Source organism: Neomonachus schauinslandi, chromosome 8 (assembly GCF_002201575.2).
Source record: "Neomonachus schauinslandi chromosome 8, ASM220157v2, whole genome shotgun sequence".
Classification (NCBI taxonomy): Eukaryota; Metazoa; Chordata; class Mammalia; order Carnivora; family Phocidae; genus Neomonachus; species Neomonachus schauinslandi.
In genome coordinates this window covers 64,867,296-64,888,922 of record NC_058410.1, presented here as the reverse complement: position 1 = coordinate 64,888,922, position 21,627 = coordinate 64,867,296, and the positions used below count along the sequence as shown (strand labels likewise).

General features: G+C 34.5%; 1 pseudogene; it reads left to right on the top strand.

Annotated features, from left to right (window-relative positions):
* Positions 1 to 7,564: 7,564 nt before the first annotated feature.
* On the top strand, positions 7,565 to 8,240 carry LOC110583372 (annotated as a pseudogene).
* The last annotated feature ends 13,387 nt before the right edge of the window (positions 8,241 to 21,627 follow it).

Genomic DNA, 21,627 nt, shown 5'->3' with positions numbered 1-21,627 from the left:
CCTCCTATCACTCTCCCCTCTGACAACCATCAGTTTGTTCTCTGTATTTATAGGTCTGATTCTGCTTTTGGTGTGTTTGTTTATTCACTTGTTTTTTAGATTCCACATGTAAGTGAAATTATATGGTAAATGTCTTTCCTTGTCTGACTTATTTCACTTAGCATAATACCCTCTAGGTCCATCCATGTTATTGCAAATGGCATGATCACATCCTTTTCATGGGAGTGTAATACACACACACACACACACACACACATATGGAATATATGTATATATCTCACATCTTCCTTATCCCTTCATCTATCAATGGACACTTAGGTTGCTTCCATATCTTGGCTAATGTATATAATGTTGCAGTAAACATAGAGGTGCGTATATCTTTCTGAATTAATGTTTCTATTTTTGGGGGGTAAATACCGAGCATCCGAATTATTGTATCATATAATATTTCTATTTTTAATTTTTGAGAAACCTCCATACTGTTTTCCATGAAGGAAACCATCAACAAAACAAAATGGCAACCTAGTAAATGAGAGAAGATATGTACAAATGATGTATCCGATGAAGTACTAATATCCAAAATATACAAAGAACTTATACAACTCAACACCAAAACAAAACAAAACAAAAAGCAAATAATCTAAGTAAAAATGGGCAGAGGACCTAAATTGACATTTTCTCAAAGAAGACATACAGATGGCCAACAGACATATGAAAAGATACTCAGAATCACTAATTATCAGGGAAATGCAAATCAAAACCACAGTGAGTTATCACCTTACATTTGTCAAAATGGCTAGAATCAAAAAGAAAGAACAACAAGTGCTGGCGAGGATGTAGAGAAACCGGAACTTTTGTGCACTCTTACTGGGGATGTAAATTGGTATAGCCAGTGTGTAAATGCTCTTTCAAAGGTTGAAGATTGAAGAAATTTACATCATAAATCCTTTATATGTTATTTTTAAAATATAATAAGAGTATCTTATTAAAAAGTAGTGGCTATTCAAAAAATATATAAAGTTGATTCATTATATCAAAGGGATATGTATACACCATGCCCTAATTTTAAGGCATTATCAATTAAATCATTTTTAATTTTCTATGGACTTGATCATAATATTCTTAACAGAAAGGAAATAATTAGAATTAAAATTACTTGAATTAATATAGTATCTTGCTTAGTATAAATTCTTTTTTTATATTTTATTTTTTATTTTATTTTTTTATCTTATTTATTTATTTGAGAGAGAGAGAGTGAGAGAAAGAGCCCAAGAGGGGTAGGGTCAGAGGGAGAAGCAGACTCCCTGCTGAGCAGGGAGCCCGATGCGGGACTCGATCCCAGGACTCCAGGATCATGACCTGAGCCGAAGGCAGTTGCTTAACCAACTGAGCCACCCAGGCACCCTTGCTTAGTATAAATTCTAAGGGTATCTTCAATGCATTTAAATAACGTTCAGATCATTACAAGACAAAGGCAACCATAGGTTGGCATATAAATCATAATATGATGGCATTAATGATATTATGGGGGAGCAATTAAGTTTCAGTATGTAAGGAAGTGCTTTGAGAAATTTAAATTTCTTTCATAACCTTATATTAAAATTTAGCAATATAGTCGAAGCACGTATAATCTACACTAAAAATTGTTTAATCTTTGAAAATGGGTTATATAGCCATACTTTTACGCATTTTCCTCATGAGAATGATCTTTTTCCTAACTTGAAAAAACATGCCTCAAGTATGTAATAATAATTAAAGCATGCACTTAATGCATGCAAAAAATTTTTAAAAAGCAAAACAAAACAACTTTTACTCTTCTTTTCATAACATATACCACTTCACTTAGCGTCTAACTTCCTCACACATTTTTCACAATTAGGACTCAGTATGTTCATCAAGTCTTTTCTTAATGTTTCTCATTTTTTTGGCTTTACACATTGGAAGATATGACTTAAAGTCACAGTTATCATACACTGTGCTTTGAATTTTCTGAGTTTGGAAATCCTAAAATATCTACCTAATAGAAAATTTTTTCAAGTTCCCATTTAGGCAAAATCCTAAGTCACTAAATCTTGAGGCTTTAAAATAAAATCAACTTTCAACTAAAACAGGTCTATTGGATTGTTCCTGGATCCTATAATTCTCTAACATCAGGATACTGCCCAGAAAGAAGCTGAGAACCAAATAAAAATCACTGATCCTTGCTGTCAGTCTCTCCAATAGGAAAAAAAAGAGTCAATGTGACTGTTTATTGATTTTTTTTTCCAAAGCAAACATTTGTTCTAGTAAAATTATACTTCCTCCCCATCAAAATATAACTGCCTTTCATATTCAAAACCTTTAGAAGCTATATTTATTAATAAAAATGACATTAATAGTTAATAGTTGTTAATGGCACATTTATTAATGGTTAAATTTTACATTAAAGTTTACCTATTTTAAATTCCTTAAATAGAAATAAAATACAAGATATATATCCTTACTAGGGACTTCTGGGTGGCTCAGTCAGTTAAGCATCTGCCTTTGGCTCAGGTCATGATCCCAGGATCCTGGAAGAGAGTCCTGCAATCTGCCAGGCTCCTTGCTCAGCAGGGAGCCTGCTTCTCCCTCTGCCTGCCACTCCCCCTGCTTGTGCTCTCTCTCTCTCTCTGACACATAAATAAATAAAATCTTGAAAAAAAAGAAATATATAGCCTACTATCTGTATCTAAAAATACCTTTTTACATTCAGCTTCATATATTTACTTTGATTTCCCCATTTTTAATAACCTCTAACATTTAAATAAAAATGATTTATTTCTCACAAATTTACTTTCCATAAAAGCTCATGGAAGCTTGAAATATATCCTCCTTTTCCAAATATCCATGTTGAAATTACTAAAGTATTGGTGTGTATAATTAAAACAGTACAAAATATTGAAAATTATAAGATCAGAATATCTGCTCACTGAATTTATTTCTATAACTTTTCAATATAAAATCAGTTGCAAAATTCAAACTTTAATATATAACATTTGATTCTGTATCTGTGCTTCCAATAATTTATTAGTTGTTTATTTCATGTGCATAGAAAAATTGTAAATTAATAAAAGGAATCCAGGTCATTGCCAGGGGAAAAAAGAATGTGTAATGAATATGGAGTGTGGCAGTGATGAAGGATAGACAGGTTCAATGATTTCCTCCTTGAAAATAAAATTACAAATGATTCTAGAGTGATAAAAATTCAACATTTTTTTTGTCCATTGCTAATTCCATACTTAAATTGTGAGTAGAATAACCATATTACTAATACTGATGGTCATCATTTAATTACATTGGACATATGTTTTGATTTTTCTCCATTTAATGTGGAAAATTGCTTTGGCTAAAATATGTTCATTTTTTTCTATATTTAAAGTGTAGTCTCTGTATTTTAATCTATTATCTTCTAAGGTATTGAATTATGTGGTTTGACTTTACACTACGCAAAGATTAAGCATTTCCTTTAGTTCCTTTTAAATTAACCTTCCATTAGTTTTTGAGTGATCTCTCCTTCTTGTATTATGGAATAGCATATAAAAAAGGATCTTATCAATTTTACTATACACTTCAAAATCTTAAATAACTCAATTATATTCACTCTATCTCTTCACACTTCCAGGCTAAATAATCTTAACTTCCCCACTCTCCTTTTGTATATGTGTAAGTTTCATTCTACTTTAATCATCTTATGCGTCCTTTTGTGAACTCTTTCATCCTTATCTTACCCCGGGGAATGTATCCTAAGTTAAGACGGTGCTTCACATTGGAAGATTCTATATATAATTATAACATACATTAGTGCTATTAATTTGCATTTATATGCCATTTCGTTTATGCAAAGTCTTTCAGTTTATCTTTACAATATTGCTGGGAACTTATTAGCATATGTGCTTGGAAAGAGAAAGTACAAAGAGGTTGAAACTAACCCCAAATCACTAGCAGTCCATCTAAATTATCCTTTGAGACAACAGAAAATTATTCTTTTTACTTAAAAAATCTTTTTAAAAAACTAATTTCATTGATAGGAACTTACTAAAAGTCATTGTTAATTTTCTAGCAATAGAAAGAACAAGTAAACAAAGTGATAACTTTGATACAGAATTCTTTTTAAACTAGTAAGACTACTTGTTTAGTGTATGAGAATGACTTAGAAAAGTATAACTTTGTCACTTATTCTGAGTTTAAAATAATTTTGTTCAAAGGATAATGAATTTCCAATATTTTATAAACAAAACTGACAAACATAGGGGAAGGGAAGGAAAAAATAAAATAAGATAAAAACAGAGAGGGAGGCAAACCATAAGAGACTCTTAACCATAGGGAACAAACAGGGTTACTGGAAGGGAGGTGGGTGGGGGAAAAGGGGAAATTGGGTGAGGGGCATTAAGGAGGGCACTTGATGTAATAAGCATGGGTGTTATATGCAACTAATGAATCAATAAATTCTACTCCTAAAACTAATAATACACTATATGTTAACTAACTTGAATATAAATAAAATCTAAAAATAGTGAAAAAAAGATATTAAAGATTGCTAAAAAGCTAAAAAAGAATGAATCCTCAATTTCCCTTTCAATATAATTACCCATGGAGACCAGTGGTCCTCCTCTTTCTCATCATCTATGATTTGTTGAAAAGTGTATGAGAAATGCTGCATAAAGATAAAGCAAATTTATGTCTAGAAATGAAATTAGGGATTATAAAGTATACAAAACACCAACTTCTAAAGCCATTGAATATGCCCACAAGTCCCCTTCTAAAATCTTCATCTTGCTTCTCATTCTTTTCTAATTAAATTTATGTTTCAGTACCAACATTCATGACAAAGGTAAAAAATCTAGTTTATAGTCAGATTTTCAGTTTAAATTTGTTATCTAACCTTTTTTCTTTTTTACATTGGAAATTTTATCAATGATATAGAATCTATAATCATTTATTTAGTAGTCTGGAAAAGTTTAGAAACATAGTCTGTATAAAATTATTTATATTGAAAATGCATTCCTAATTCTAAGTAATGCACTTACTTATAATTTTATTATTATAATAAAGAGAAAGAATGATGCTTTATTTTTTAAAGAAAATTAAAAGAAAGTTGCAAGTTTTGAAATGCAATTCATTTGAATTGTATGTTCAGCATTTTTTTGTCCTAAAAGAGAAAAGCACAATGACCTTTTCAAAAATTTTCACAATCCTTAACTACTTATCAGTTAATAATACTGTGTGTTAAAGTGTTCAATGGAGATGATATTACATCATCATTATCTTGACTCATAGTCACCATATCCTTGTAATTAGTACTGAATGAATACAATATGATTTGAGCAAGATTCATCAGAGTTCCCCTCTGCCCTGCAACCTGTAAAATACTTCACTCACTTCACTTGGCTTTAAGAGAGAGAGTAATTATAACTTTGTTTTCAAACTTGGAAATAGAAATCAATAAATAAATACTAATGTTTCCTGCTCTTATTTATTTTAAAAGTCTTAAGTTTGGAAAATTTTACATATTTATAAATTTTCAATATTTGCATGAGACTGTTAAGGAAAGTGCAGTGCTTTTATTGATATAGAAACTATCTACTTGGCAAGTATACTTGATAGAAAAGTAACAGGTCTTTTTGTGATTGTTCCCACAGTCCAGTATCTCACACTTCTCTGATCATAAAAATTTATCTGGTGAACTTGTTACAAATAGAGAAGTGCCCACAACCTTCACCTACAGTAGGCCTGCAGTAGGGTCTAGGGAACCTGTATTGTTAGGGATTTTTTTTTTTTTTTTTAGACTCTATCTATTTATTTGACAGAGAGAGACACAGCGAGAGAGGGAACACAAGCAGGGGGAGTGGGAGAGGGAGAAGCAGGCTTCCCGCCGAGCAGGGAGCCTGATGCGGGGCTCGATCCCAGGACCCTGGGATCATGACCTGAGCCGAAGGCAGACGCTTAACGACTGATCCACCCAGGCGCCCCCCCCCTTTTTTTTTTTTTTACTAAATGAGAATAATTAGCAATGACTATTTATGTATTAAAGTTTAAAACTATAAAAAACCCTAAAGCTACTACAAGTCTTATTATAGGAAATTTGTATTTTAGAGGTTCTTTAATTTTGGGTAATTATATTCTTTGTCAAAATTATCAACAATTACTGATAGTCTAGTCACTCATAAAAGATTATCATTTCTAAAAGTCAAAGTCTTTAAAATTTAGGAGGAACACTTCTCATTTGTAACAATATTATGTTGCATTATGTAGTTGAGCTCCTGAGAAACAATTTGAGCTTAACTTTTCTTTTTTTTCTTTTTTCTTTTTATTTATTTATTTTTAAAGATTTTATTTATTTATTTGAGAGAGAGAGAATGAGAGACAGAGAGCACAAGAGGGAAGAGGGCAGAGGGAGAAGCAGAACCCCTGCTCAGCAGGGAGCCCGATGCGGGACTGGATTCCGGGACTCCAGGATCATGACCTGAGCCGAAGGCAGTCGCTTAACCAACTGAGCCACCCAGGCGCCCCTCTTTTTTTTAATTTTAAAATTTTTTCTCTTTATTAAGATCAATTAACCAACATATAGTACATCATTAGCCTTTGATATAGTGTTCAATGATTCATTTGTTGCATGTATCACCCATTTGAGCTTAACCTTTCATTCTAATATTTTCCAAACCTATGGCATTTGCCTAAGTTCTTTGCAATTTAGCTTTACCTGAATATCAGCTGTTCTGTTCCCAATTTAATATTATCATTATTTTTTAGACCCCATTTCCTATAAAAATCTGTGAAATCATAGATTGTCTTAGTTCCTTTAGGTTGCTATAACAAATATACTGTAAACTGGGTGGTTTAAACAACAAATATTTTCAAACATATTTCTCTCAGTATTGGAAGTTGGGAAGTCCAAGACCAAGATGACAGCAGACTTGGTGTCTAATGACAGCTCATTTCCTGCTGTCATCTCACTATGTCTTCACATGATAGAAAGGATGAAGGTCTGTGGAATTTATTTTATAGACCCTAATCCCATTCATGAGGGCTCCAGCCTCAAAACCTATCACCTAAAGGGCCCACCTCTAAATACCATCATATTGGAGGTTAGATATCAACATATAAATTTTAGAGGGACACAAACATTCAGTCTATGGCACAAATATAATGATTTTGTTGTATTTTCTAATATATGAAATAAGAAATGCATAATTAGGAAAAATTTTAAGATAGTTATCTGAAAAAAACTAAAATCGCTTAATTTTCATCATTTGCATGTATGCAACTCTTTGAAAAAGATTGCTCTGGGAAAAAAGAAGATCAATACAAATGTTTTGGTAACTGGTGGCAGTGCAACTGACACTTTGATAGGACTTCATGATGAAGTTGGGACAATACATTCTAGTAAATGAACTCCTCAAATAGAGCAATGTTACGGACTTTTGAATAGTAACAAGCAAGATACATAAAGGTAGCAAATTCAGAATGTCTTGGTATCTGTTGTTGTCTGTGTATTAATTTCCCAGTGCTGACTCCCAGTCCTGGAAAGCACGGAAACAACATCAGCATGTCGTTGTCTAAGTCGACCATGGTTCTAGGTTACTGGGATATTCGCAGGCTGGTGCACAACATCCGCATGCTCCTAGAGTTCACTGATACATCCTATGAGGAGAAACAGAACACGTGTAGGGAAGCTCCCGACCCTGATAGAAGCCAATGGCTGGATGTGAAATTCAAGCTCGACCTGGACTTTCCCAACCTGCCCTACCTCATGGATGGTAAGAACAAGATTACCCAGAGCAATGCTATCTTGCACTACATCACTCGCAAGCACAATATGTGTGTGAGACTGAAGAAGAAAAGATTCGTGTGGACATCATGGAGAACCAAATAATGATTTCCGCATGCGGCTGATATGACTGTGCTATAGCCCTGACCTTGACAAACTGAAGCCTCAGTACTTGGAACAGCTACCTGGACAACTGAAACAGTTCTCCTTGTTCCTGGGGAAATTCTCATGGTTTGCAGGAGAAAAACTCACCTTTGTGGATTTCCCTACCTATGATGTCTTAGATCAGAACAGTATGTTTGAGCTCAAGTGCCTGGATGAATTTCCAAATCTGAAGGCTTTCATGTGCCGTTTTCAGACTTTGGAGAAGATAGCTAACTATATGCAGTCTGACTGCTTCCTGAAGTTGCCTGTCAACAAGATAGCCCAGTGGGGCAACAAGAGAATATGCTGAGCAGGAGGTGGACTTGCACTGCTTGTTTTATTCCATCCTGTCCCTAGGGGGCGTGTACTCTCTCTTCTCTGCTCTTTTCAATAAACAGCATTTAGGCTAAAAAAAAAAAAAAATTCCCAATGCTGGGTAACAAACTACCAACTTATTGACTTAACTGGAATTTATTATCTTACAGTTCTAGATGACAGAAATCCAAAATGCATTTTACAGGCTGTGATCAAGGTGTTGACAGAGGTGTGTTCCTTCAGGAGGCTCTCAGGAGGTAATCCATTTTCTTGCCTTTTCTAGCTTCTGGAGGCTACCTGAACTCATTGGCTCATGGTTCTTTCTTCCATCTTTGAGTGTATTTTTCCAACCTCTGATTCTGTTGTAGTATCTTCTCAGTGACTATGACCTTCCAGCTCTTGTGATTATATTGTGCCCACCTGGATAATCCAGGATAATTTTCCCATCTCCAGATCTTTAACTTAATCATATCTACAAAATCTCTTTGCCATGTAAGGTAACATATTTACAATTTCTAGAGATTAGGACACAGACATCTTTGGAGGACCACTATTCTTTCTACTACAATATGAAAAGATGAAAATGACATCAAAATGATAACAGAGAGCTAGGTCAGATGTGATTAGTGATGAAGGAGAAGGGACAGACTGAGTGTGTATAATAGACTGTGTATGTATGGTGAGGGCTTGTAGTTAATTCAGTTATTCATATCTTGGATACTGTAGACCAATGCTCAGAATAAAGCTCAGAAATGGAACTCTAGAGATAAAACCATAAAACTATGTAGAGATAGGGCGCCTGGGTGGCTCAGTTGGTTAAGCTACTGCCTTCGGCTCAGGTCATGATCCTGGAGTCCTGGGATCGAGTCCCACGTCGGGCTCCCTGCTCAGCAGGGAGTCTGCCTCTCTCTCTGACCCTCTCCCCTCTCATGCTATCTCATTCTCTCTCTCAAATAAATAAATAAAATCTTAAAAAAAAAAAACTATGTAGAGATAATCATTTAATATACTGGAATGGCGAAGACTGCTTAAAGAAAATAGAGAAGATTCTGGAGTTGTTTCTGAAGAGGAGGAAAGGGAAGATGGAAAAGATTAAAGGAGATTGAAATTCATTTAAACCAAGGAGGAAAGTGTTTTAGAGAGAGGATTGTCAAGGCTGAGGGTCAGGTAAGATAGGATCTGAGCAACAGTTACTGAACCCCATAGGAAGAAACAGAATTAAATAGAATGATCACATGTCAATCACTCAATCTATGTCTAATGTGATGCTCAGTATTGTATGTAGATTAGGTACTCTCATTCTCACATCAAAACCACAGTGTAAATGATATCAATGATTTTTTACAGATGAGGAAAATGAGGCTGGGCAATGGGCTAGTCTTTCCATAGTCAGTTATCTAATGTTTGCAGAATCAATTGTGGGATTCCTATTGTGTCTAATTCCCAAAACTTGTGGTATGTCCATGGCATCATGCTGTCTTTATGGGGAGTGGAAAGCCTATTAGAAATGATCCAGGATTGGGCACCTGGGTGGCTCAGTTGGTTAAGCAACTGCCTTTGGCTCAGGTCATGATCCTGGAGTCCCGGGATCGAGTCCCACATCGGGCTCCCCGCTCAGTGGGGGGTCTGCTTCTCCCTCTAATCCCCTTCCCTCTCGTGCTCTCTGTCTCTCATTCTCTCTCTCAAATAAATAAATAAAATCTTTAAAAAAAAAAAAGAAATGATCCAGGATTATTTGTTCTTTGGGTGTTGAGTTTGATAAATTCTTTATAGATTTTGGATACTAGCTCTTTATCTGATATGCCATTTGCAAATATCTTCTCCCATTCTGTCAGTTGTCTTTTGGTTTTGTTGACTGTTTCCTTTGCTGTGCAAAAGCTTTTTATCTTGAAGTCCCAATAGTTCATTCTTGCCCTTGCTTCCCTTGCCTTTGGCGATGTTTCTAATAAGAAGTTGCTGCGGCTGAGGTCAAAGAGGTTGCTGACTGTGTTCCCTTTTAGGATTTTGATGGACTTCTGTCTCACATTTAGGTCTTTCATCCATTTTGAGTCTATTTTTGTGTGTGGTGTAAGGAAATGGTCCAGTTTCATTCTTCTGCATGTGGCTATCCAATTTTCCCAACACCATTTGTTGAAGAGACTGTCTTTTTTCCATTGGACATTCTTTCCTGCTTTGTCGAAGATTAGTTGACCATAGAGTTGAGGGTCCATTTCTGGGCTCTCTATTCTGTTCCATTGATCTATGTGTCTGTTTTTGTGCCAGTACCATGCTGTCTTGATGATGACAGCTTTGTAATAGAGCTTGAAGTCTGGAATTGTGATGCCACCAGCTTTGCTTTTCTTTTTCAACATTCCTCTGGCTATTCAGGGTCTATTCTGGTTCCATACAAATTTTAGGATTATTTGTTCCATTTCTTTGAAAAAAGTTGATGGTATTTTGATAGATCCAATCAAGAAATGGGTAGAAGACATGAACAGACATTTTTCCAAAGAAGACAGCCAAATGGCCAACAGACACATGAAAAAGTGCTCAACATCGCTCGGCATCAGGGAAATCCAAATCAAAACCTCAATGAGATACCACCTCACACCGGTCAGAATGGCTAAAACTAACAAGTCAGGAAACAACAAATGTTGGCGAGGATGTGGAGAAAGGGGAACCCTCCTACACTGTTGGTGGGAATGCAAGCTGGTGCAGCTACTCTGGAAAACAGTATGGAGGTTCCTCAAAAAGTTGAAAATAGAGCTACTGTACAACCCAGCAATTGCCCTACTGGCTATTTACCCCAAGGATACAAATGTAGGGATCCGAAGGGGTATGTTTACCCCAATTTTATAGCAGCAATGTCCACAATAGACAAACTATAGAAAGAGCCAAGATGTCCATCAACAGATGAATGGATAAAGAAGATGTGGTATATATATATACAATGGAATATTATGCAACTGAGGGTTCTAGAGGGGAAGGGGGTGGGGGGATGGGTTAGCCTGGTGATGGGTATTAAATAGGGCATGTACTGAATGGAGCCCTGGGTGTTATATGCAAACAATGAATGATGGAACACTACATCAAAAACTAATGATGTGTGGTGACTAACGTAACATAATAAAATAAAATTAAAAAAAAAAGAAATAATCCAGGAATCAAGCTATGTAAACAAACAGACAAACAAAATTTGAAGACAGTAAGTGTAAACTATTCTTTTGGAGAATGAAGAGAAGAGGTAGGTAATTTAGAAAACAGTTCTCTAGAATTATTAAGCTGAGGAAAAGTAGCATTTATAGACCAAAGGAACAAAAAATATTTTTAAGTTATGTATCTGAGTGCTCAAAATAGGAAAGAGGTGATCATTGATGGAAATGAATTCTTAGAAAGTTAAGAAAGAAGGAAAATCAAAATGTTAGATGGAAGAATCAGCCCTGCAAAGAAATCTAGCGTTATGGGGCCTAACCTTCCTATCCAGTCATATCACTATGTCCCACTGTGCCCAGTTCCTAATTGCTTAGCTAACATATTATGTATGTTACAGTTCCAGCATTTGCCCATTTAACTCCTTCAGCTTGAGATTCCCTTCTTCATATTCTTTGTTTACTAAATTCCATTCATTGACCAAAAGCCTATGGATATATGATCTCATTTATGAAGTATTATTAATTCCATTTACAGATTTTTTTGTTTACTTTCTCAGTTTGTACCTCTCTTTATGAATGACTTTATAATGAGTCATAATATTGTTATAATAATAGCTGTGATATTACAGCATCCTTAAGTACTAGATAGTATTCTATGTGCCTATGGATAGCACCTCATTTAATCCTCATACATCCCTACATCTTCATTTTATCAAAAAGAAAACTGTGGTTAAGAATAAATTTTAGAGTTTTCTTAATATTTCAAAATTATGAGAGAAAATAGAATCAACACTTTTACTTAGTCTTTTGTCTTAGGTTACCTCTGGTTGGAAGAAACAAAAATTCCACAAAATAAATAAAAGAAAATGGGGGTATGATTTTAATGGCATATGTTTTACAAAATCTATAAAAAATTTTATATCTGAGTCGTAGGCAGATTAAAATAGGATAACTCTACTGATCTTACGATAGATAGCTATAGGCCTGTACCTTTATGCTCTACTTTTAATATGATTCCATGACCAATGGACGATTTCTGCACCCCTTTGAAATGCTAGTACAGAATAATACCAATCATCCTAAACCACCTTATTTTATGAGACAAAAAAAAAAATTGAGCAAAAATATCTGAAAGTATCTTAATTGATCAAAAATTATTTAATTAGAGTAGTTAATATTTATTCAGGGTTTACTTTCTTATAAAAAACACTCAAATACGTTTTTAAGTAAAAAAGAAATGAGTTGGAAGGTGAGAAAGCCATCTCACAGAACACAGACATAGTAAGAAAATCTAAAGCTTTCAAGCAACTAAGAAATCAGTCCAGTTCACTTTACCTGAGAATATGCTTTTGTCTCTGCTTATCTCTGCTTCTCTATTTGAATTGATTTCACTCTTAACTCTTTCTGCTGATAGATTTTCTTTGAATCTCATAGTTCTGCATAGCTTTAAGTTAAAAATTCCATCATAGATTATATTACCTGAGAATTTATGAATGAAAGAAATTGGTAAGTCCAGTGGATTGGTTGTTTATTCCTTATCCAGGCAGTTAGAGTAGGAGCTTACTGTCCCACAATCTGGGAGCAACTCAATAAGAGTTGGAGGAGAATATAAGGTAATAGCATGAAGATGGGGTTATGATTCTTCATAAAGAAGGCCTTGGGTGCCTGGAATCTTCCCAAGAGTTAAATTCCTGTTCTCCAAAGGTAACATCAATAATACTCATTCCCACTCTCATTTATAGATGTATGTATCATTAATGTATTAATTTAGATTTAGTAATTTAACTAAGGCTATATAATAAGAAATAAGAATTTTTAAAGCATACAAAAATAAAAGTAAACATTGCTACTTTCTGATACTTTGGTCCTTGTCTAACTCTGTCTTAAAATATGGCAAACCAAAGATTTACATCAGGGTTTTGTTTTTTGTTAAAGGATTTTATTTATTTATTCATTCGAGAGAGCAAGTGAGAGAGAGAGCACAAGCAGGGAGGGGGAGAGGCAGAAGGAGAGGGAGAAGCAGACTCCCCACTGACCAGGGGACCCCACTCAGGGCTTGATCCCAGGACCCTGGGACCATGACCCTAGCCGAAGGCAGACACTTAACTGACTGAGCTACCCAGGGTCTCTGTTTGTTTGTTTTGTTTATTTCTTTTTACTGAACAGAAATGATTCAAACCTCCATAGTCATATCCTTATGTGCCTACGTAAGTCTGAAAAATGATTCCAACATCATGATTGATGAATTTGCTTCTGTCTCAGGTTTTAAAATTAATTGGAGAGAAATGAAAATTGTAATACAACTTGCTATTGTCTGCACAGCATGCCTTCTACGTAAATCACTAAATGAAAACCAGAGGGAATTGAATATTTTGGAATGGTATAAAAATAAATTTTAAATAAATGCAAAACTTTGGAATGAAATATATAAAATTTTTCTTAAGCCTATTATGATAGAGCTGTTAAAATTTAAATAGAGAGATATATTGATCTGAAAGATAATAGCATTAGAAAATAAGGTTAATTATTAGGTCAAATTTTGCTCATTTTATTTTATGCTTGAGAATGTTTTTTTTATTATTATGTTTATAATATGATGGTCTAAATTTCACCAAGTCCTATCTTTAAAATATACAACATTTCCAGAAGCAGAAAGTCATCTACATAATTTTTCAAAGTGAATTGCTCCCTTTACAAGGTCAAGGCTCTGAACTCCATGTGGGGAACAAGGCTTCATTTCCCGGGCACAGACAAGTTAAGATGATATCAAGTTGATGGTCTGCCTAATTGAATTTCTGAATCTAGACTGCTTGTGTTTTCTGTTACAGAGATTTCTCTTTTAAATGGATAATCTGGTTTGTTTTAGATTACTGACATCAAATAATTCATCTAGACTATGCTAGGGATGCCATGACTTTACATTTTGGATGCCTGCCTTGCTACTTCCCCAAATTTGGGCTTTCCTAGTATATTTGTCATATTCCCATGAGTAACATATTAGTAATCGAACTTCGAGTGCTTTTTTTTTAACTGAAAAGCAGCTAGCCATAAAAGACAGCATATTTAAAAAATTCAAGAATGTGTTTTTCCACAATGTTTTAGGAATTTTGATTCTTAAAGAGAATTATCTGGTAGTCAGTGCATTTGGCATAATTCCTTATGCAAAATAAATAGATATACCATAATAATGCAAGGCTTAATAGCAGAGGAACTTGGTGCTGGCTATGTGTTAACTCTTGATACTATCTTTGCAACTTTCTATAAATCTAAAACTATGCAAATATAAAATGTTTATTAAACATAGAGTTAGTTGTCTTATGGGTGATTTAAAACCATAATATAACATATCTGCGATTATAAATAAAACCTAGTGAACTTAAAGGTTTTTTTTAAGTTGTTTCTATATGATAAAATAAAACAATATTTACTTAAAAATTATGTTTTCCAAAGTATGATGAAAACTAGTATAAAACTATTTTTCTTTTGTTTTACTAAGGAGTAAGTAAATAAGGAATAATAATATATATTATGGAATAGAGAGAATATATTGCTGTCTAGTTTATCCCAGAGTAATGCATTATTCACTTAAAACAAATATATATGATGTTTCTTTAGAGAAGGTTGGTGGGGGGTGGCGGGAGAAGAGTAGAAAAAATCATCCTAAACTCCACAGTACAAATACACCCATTATTAGATTCTGTTGCAAATCTTTCTGGCCAGTTCATTATATTATTTTACTTTGTTTTAAATTTAAGTAGTCATAATCTCACAATATTTTTTAAAAATCCTGCTTCCCTAGATCACACTAATACAAGTATATTTAGATATTAGTAATCTTCATTATGGATACATTTCAATTGATACATAATTTTCCATTGAGTAAATGATCCATTATTTACTTAAATATTTATCTAATGTAGGACATTTAGATTATTTCCAAATCACAGAAAATATACTGCTCTGAAGTATTTTGTACTTCTAAGTACTAGGATGTTCAGGTTCATAAAGGAGACACAGTTGAGGGGCGCCTGGGTGGCTCAGTTGGTTAAGCAACTGCCTTCGGCTCAGGTCATGATCCTGGAGTCCCGGGATCGAGTCCCGCATCGGGCTCCCTGCTCGGCAGGGAGTCTGCTTCTCCCTCTGGTCCTCCCCCTCTCATGCTCTCTGTCTCCCATTCTCTCTCTCAGATAAATAAATAAAAAATCTTTGGAAAAAAAAAAAAAAGGAGACACAGTTGGAGAGAGAGAATGGGGGAGTTGAATTAGAGTGACTGTGCATCTATCGTTTGTGCTTTCTGAAAAAGAATTAGGGTGACTGCTGTTGTCTATGGAATACTTCTAATAGACTGTCACCTTTAAATCAACTTAGTAAAGTGCACAGCTCATGAAAATTTATTAAAGACTAACAATAAAATTTGATTTTATTATATTTATGGACATATTTTTATATTTCTGTATTAAGTCAGAGGCATATGGAAATAAAATTTTCATTTGACATTTTTAAAAAAAAATTTCCAAGTATTTGCTACTTAATAATTAGTTATTCAGAACTCACTATTGATCATCAAGCATCTAAGACCTCACTTAAGAACAAATTACAATTTGATTTCTCTTAGTAACAAAATAAAAATGAACAGCAGAACATAAGTAAGAAGCAAAATTTTGTATCTCTGGCATGTAACTGATTTTGGATTTTCACTGCTTTATGGACCAGCTTATAGTCATTAAAGAATAATTTCCTTGTATCAGCCATGGCAGTTCCCATTTGGAGCTGTAAGACCAAATTCGCCTAAATTTTACTTCTACGTATTGTATTAGTTGGTTTCAAAGCAGCAATGATCTCAGGTGCCTTGTAGTATATATTGCAATAAATATCATTTAAATTTGATTAACTGACAAAACTAATGTTTATCTTTGGCATCTAACCAATTTTAGATACTCTTTACTGCTCTGTGTACCACACATCTTAACTGCTTCCATGCTGCTGAAGGTAGCAGTCATCCTCATTATGTATCAGAACTGAAATGCCAATTCTTCACTGCTAAATCCAGTAAGCTCTGAAGACACATCTGCTTTGCCAGTCTTAAAAGCAATAAAATAACCTCCTGATATTAGTCACAAGCGAGTTTAGTACCATGGCATAATCAGAAAAATCATTTTTATAATTGAATTTTAAAAATTATTCAGGTTTTAACAAGCAAATAATTCTCTATCTTTAATTAGAGGTGTTTTTTTTTTTTTTTTTTTTTTTTTTTACCACTACAATCACTTCATCAAGAATACTATGTATGAAAATTATAGGTCTCTAATTTCTTTCTTTTTTTTTATTCTTATGTTAATCCCCATACATTACATCATTAGTTTTAGATGAAGTGTTCCATGATTCATTGTTTGTGCATAACACCCAGTGCTCCATGCAGAATGTGCCCTCCTCAATACCCACCACCAGGCTAACCCATCCTCCCACCCCCCTCCCCTCTAGAACCCTCAGTTTGTTTTTCAGAGTCCATCGTCTCTCATGGTTCGTCTACCCCTCCGAGTTCCCCCGCTTCATTCTTCCCCTCCCGCTACCTTCTTCTTCTTCTTTTTTTTTTCTTAACATATATTGCATTATTTGTTTCAGAGGTACAGATCTGAGATTCAACAGTCTTGCACGATTCACAGCGCTTACCAGAGCACCTTCCCCCCCCAGTGTCTATCACCCAGTCACCCCATCCCTCCCACCCCCCCCACTCCAGCAACCCTCAGTTTGTTTCCTGCAATTAAGAATTCCTCATATCAGTGAGATCATATGATACATGTCTTTCTCTGTTTGACTTATTTCACTCAACATAATACCCTCCAGTTCCATCCACGTCATTGCAAATGGCAAGATCTCATTCCTTTTGATGGCTGCATAATATTCCATTGTATATATATACCACATCTTCTTTATCCATTCATCTGTCGATGGACATCTTGGCTCTTTCCACAGTTTGGCTATTGTGGACATTGCTGCTATAAACATCGGGGTGCACGTACCCTTTCGGATCCCTACTTTTGTATCTTTGGGGTAAATACCCAGTAGTGCAATTGCTGGATCATATGGTAGCTCTATTTTCAACTTTTTGAGGAACCTCCATACTCTTTTCCAGAGTGGCTGCACCAGCTTGCATTCCCACCAACAGTGTAGGAGGGTTCCCTTTTCTCCGCATCCCCGCCAACATCTGTCGTTTCCTGACTTATTAATTTTAGCCATTCTGACTGGTGTGAGGTGGTATCTCATTGAGGTTTTGATTTGGATTTCCCTGATGCCGAGCGATATTGAGCACTTTTTCATATGTCTGTTGGCCATTTGGATGTCTTCTTTGGAAAAATGTCTGTTCATGTCTCCTGCCCACTTCTTGATTGGATTCTTTGTTCTTTGGGTGTTGAGTTTGATGAGTTCTTTATAGATTTTGGATACTAGCCCTTTATCTGATATGTCATTTGCAAATATCTTTTGAGAAAGGATGCTAATGTTCCATAATGTCCCCACTCCACTAGTCCTAACTCGTAAAATTTCTGTATTAAACTGAAGAGCACAAAGGTCAATAGGTCAATATTTACACAGATTCTTAACATTTTGTTTAAAAGGAGCAACCTAGAATTGAAATAGGTGATGTCAGATCTCATATTTTATGGATTTAACAAAGCAATATTTGTTAAAATATATAGGAAAATATTAGATAAGCCTTTTCCGTATTTTCCATTTTTCCTATTCTTTCCAGTTTGTTCCTCCTACGCTGAACCCAACAACCAATATCATAGTAACTAGCGAGTATTATGAAGATGGACGGGTGAGGATGACCCTCTTTATGAGGTGCATTCCTCTTATTTGCAGTTGTTCTCACTAACTCTCAGGAATCTCATTAAACATCTTACTTCTTATGGATTTGTAGCATATTTCCACTTGTCAAATCTGTTCATTCACTTGACAAAAGGTATGTTCCAGACATTGTATTAAGCACTGTACAAATAATGAGAATCACAGTGTAATTGCATGCTCACATAGAATGAAGAATTTTATCAGCCCTAACGATTCCCAGATGGATCTGGTTGCTCCCCATATCTCACTGCCAAGGATATTGATGAAATTAGCACCCACATGTGGTAGATATGACAACTCCTTTCCTTACATAGATAGTATATATCAAATGTGGGAAGAGAAAAGATTGTCAGTACTTCTATATTCTTTATTCAAATATATCCTAGTAAACAAAAATAGCAAGTAAATAAAACCAAACACCTGCTGTCCTAAGGAAATAAATAGGAAATGTAGGTTTATTTAGGACAGGTACCTCTCTAGGCCCTGCTGGTTATGGCATTAACTATACTGGAAGAAAAGAGTAACTAAACAAGGACTTCAGGATCATTTTTGATCCTACTGTGTTTGCCAAATGAAATAAAATAAAGTGAGTCATAATATCAAGTGGGCTTTACAGGAGTGTGTGCAGCTACTTCAGCTTGGATAGTAATGAATGGTCTAACAAATATATCCGTCTTTATGTTATCATGTGGTTTTCCTACCTATTGAAGAGGAAATGCAGAAGGATGGAGAACTGTGAAACCCTATTGCTGGGGGAAAATTCATAAAGAAAACATAGGTCAAGGAGGCTTACAGTGTAATTTAACTTCTGAACAATTAAAGGTGGGGATCCAGTACAACTATTTCAGTATGACTATTTCAGTTGTGTTTGTATCCCTTGCTGAGACAGTGATAGCAACTTCTTTCCTTTCTTCTTAAATTTTATAATCAGTTACTACCCTGTTCCCTGGTATTTTGGTTCTAAGGCTATATACAAATTACTCAACCTCTTTGTGTCTCAGTTAATTCAACTGTAAAATAGAGATATGTATAGGGATGTCTGGGTGGCTCAGTCAGTTAACCAGCCAACTCTTGGTTTTGGCTCAAGTCATGCTCTCTCGGTCCTGGGATCAAGACCCATATCGGGCTCTGTGCTCAGCAGGGAGTCTGCTTGAGGATTCTTTCTCTCCCTCTCCTTTTAAACCCCATTCTCTCTCAAATAAATAAATCTTAAAAAAAATAGAAATATGTATATATTTCACAGGTCTGAGATTTAAGTGAGTTATTATATGAAAATTTATATAAATTGTAAGGTCAATACTAACATATATAAATAATTATACCTTCATAAGCAAATTACCAAAGAAAATTATATTTACTTGAATGACACCTGGCACAATGTGAGCTATATTTATTTTATGAGTTTAAAATAACTTATTGAAATGAAATATGACAAATTATATTTGTTTCCTAGGGCTGCCTTAACAAAGTACGATAAACCACATGGCTTAAAATAATAGAAATTTGTTCTGTTAGAGTTCTGGAAACTGGAAATCCAAAATCGAGATGTCAATAACATCATGCTCTCTTTGAAAGCTCTAGGAGAAGATCTTTTCTTGCCTCTTCCTTGCTTCTGGTTGTTGCTGGCAGTCCTTGGAGTTCTTTTGCTTTAAGACTCATTAATCCAATCTCTGCCAGTCTTCAGGTGGTACTCTTTCTGTGTGTCTCTCCTGTGTTTCTGTGTCCTCTCTTCTTCTTACAAATATGACACTGGTCATATTTTGATTTAAGCTCCCCCCCACACATGCAACCTACTGTGACCTCATCTTAACTTTATTATATCTTCAAAACCCTATTTCTAAATAAGGTCACATTCACAGATACTAGGGGGGTTAGAGCTTGAACATGTCTTTTTTGGAGAGGGGAGGAAAGGACAGAATTAGCCACAACAATTATTTTAAAAAATTCTTTTGGTCATTACACAAATATTTATTGAGTACCTTTTAATAGCCTAGTCACCATACCAGGTACTGTTTTGAAGATAATTTAAAATCCTTAAGGTTATAAACTGAAAGACACTAAAGTAATACTAGTTGGAGCTCGCTCATGTCAGCAAACAAATGCTGAAAACTACTAGGCTGTGTGCTTAATAACCATCAATTTTATTGAAAATGAAACTCAGCTATTCAAAAAGTTATGTATCCATTAAGAGTCATACAATAGATAAATTGGAACTGGATTCCCACACAGTTCATTCTGCTGCCAAATGCTATGTGGTTGTCATTATTTAGAACATTTTCAAAATAAAAATTTGCAAGCTATATTTAAAAATAAAGAGATTGAGTTATAATTAGGCTTGGTCAGTAAGATACTGCTATGTTGTATACTCGATTCTGTGTATTTTTTATGTGAAATCATGTTTATCATTACAAAGGCCCATGCTGTAAACAGATGTGTAAGGGGTTTAGTTTTCTTGATGTTCTCAATAGATTTTTTTTAATGAGTGAAAAATAATATAATGTAAAATCAATCATAGAATTATTTTTCAATAATTACTCCTTAGAATTAGCATTCTTTATAAATGTTTGTCATTGACTGCTTCATATAATTAGAAAACATTAAGATGACAGACACCAACAAGATTATTTCTACCTGTCAAGCTATATGGTAGTCAATAAATCTCTTTTGGGATGATAAATGTCAAGTAATTTTTTATAAAGTCAAGACAATGCATTCAATTTGATATTCAGTATCCTTATAGATAGTGTAAACTATTATTTAAAATCATCTTAATTAAATTGATTATGTATGAAATAGTTAACAGAAGACTCTGAAAAGGAATGAAAATGTAACCCTGATTTTTATTATTGCTTAATCAATGGAAATATATGAGAAGGCATGACAAGATGAAGATGGTGACTGCATCTATAAATAAATAATTCTGATTGAGCAAATCCTTAAAAAAAGAAAAAAAAACTGGCACAAAAATTAATTATTAAATATTCAATTCTGTACATGATCTTATCCTTTAAAACTATAGCCATTAGAAAAAGTAAGGCAAATTCTTAATCATTAATTGCTGATTACTTACAATGTTTCATTTACTTGGAGGAGAGCAAAAAGAAGACTCTTATTTCTGTACAAGACAGTAATATAAATGTGCCAAGGATTTAACCAAGACTCTTCCCAGTTGAGACAAATGGCCCCATTTTAAAAAGTTCTAACTTGTTGGCTTGAACATATGGGGATGTACTAGTTCCATTCTCCTGTGGTATACCTTCTGTGTTCCAATTCAAATCAGCTACCACAATCCATAGAACTAGAAAATGTTTCCTTCCATACCTTATGGGCATCATTTCTGTCCCTCAGCTTTTCAAACATATAGGAAAGTGATATAGTTTCGTAGGTGGAAAAAAATTAGAGCCA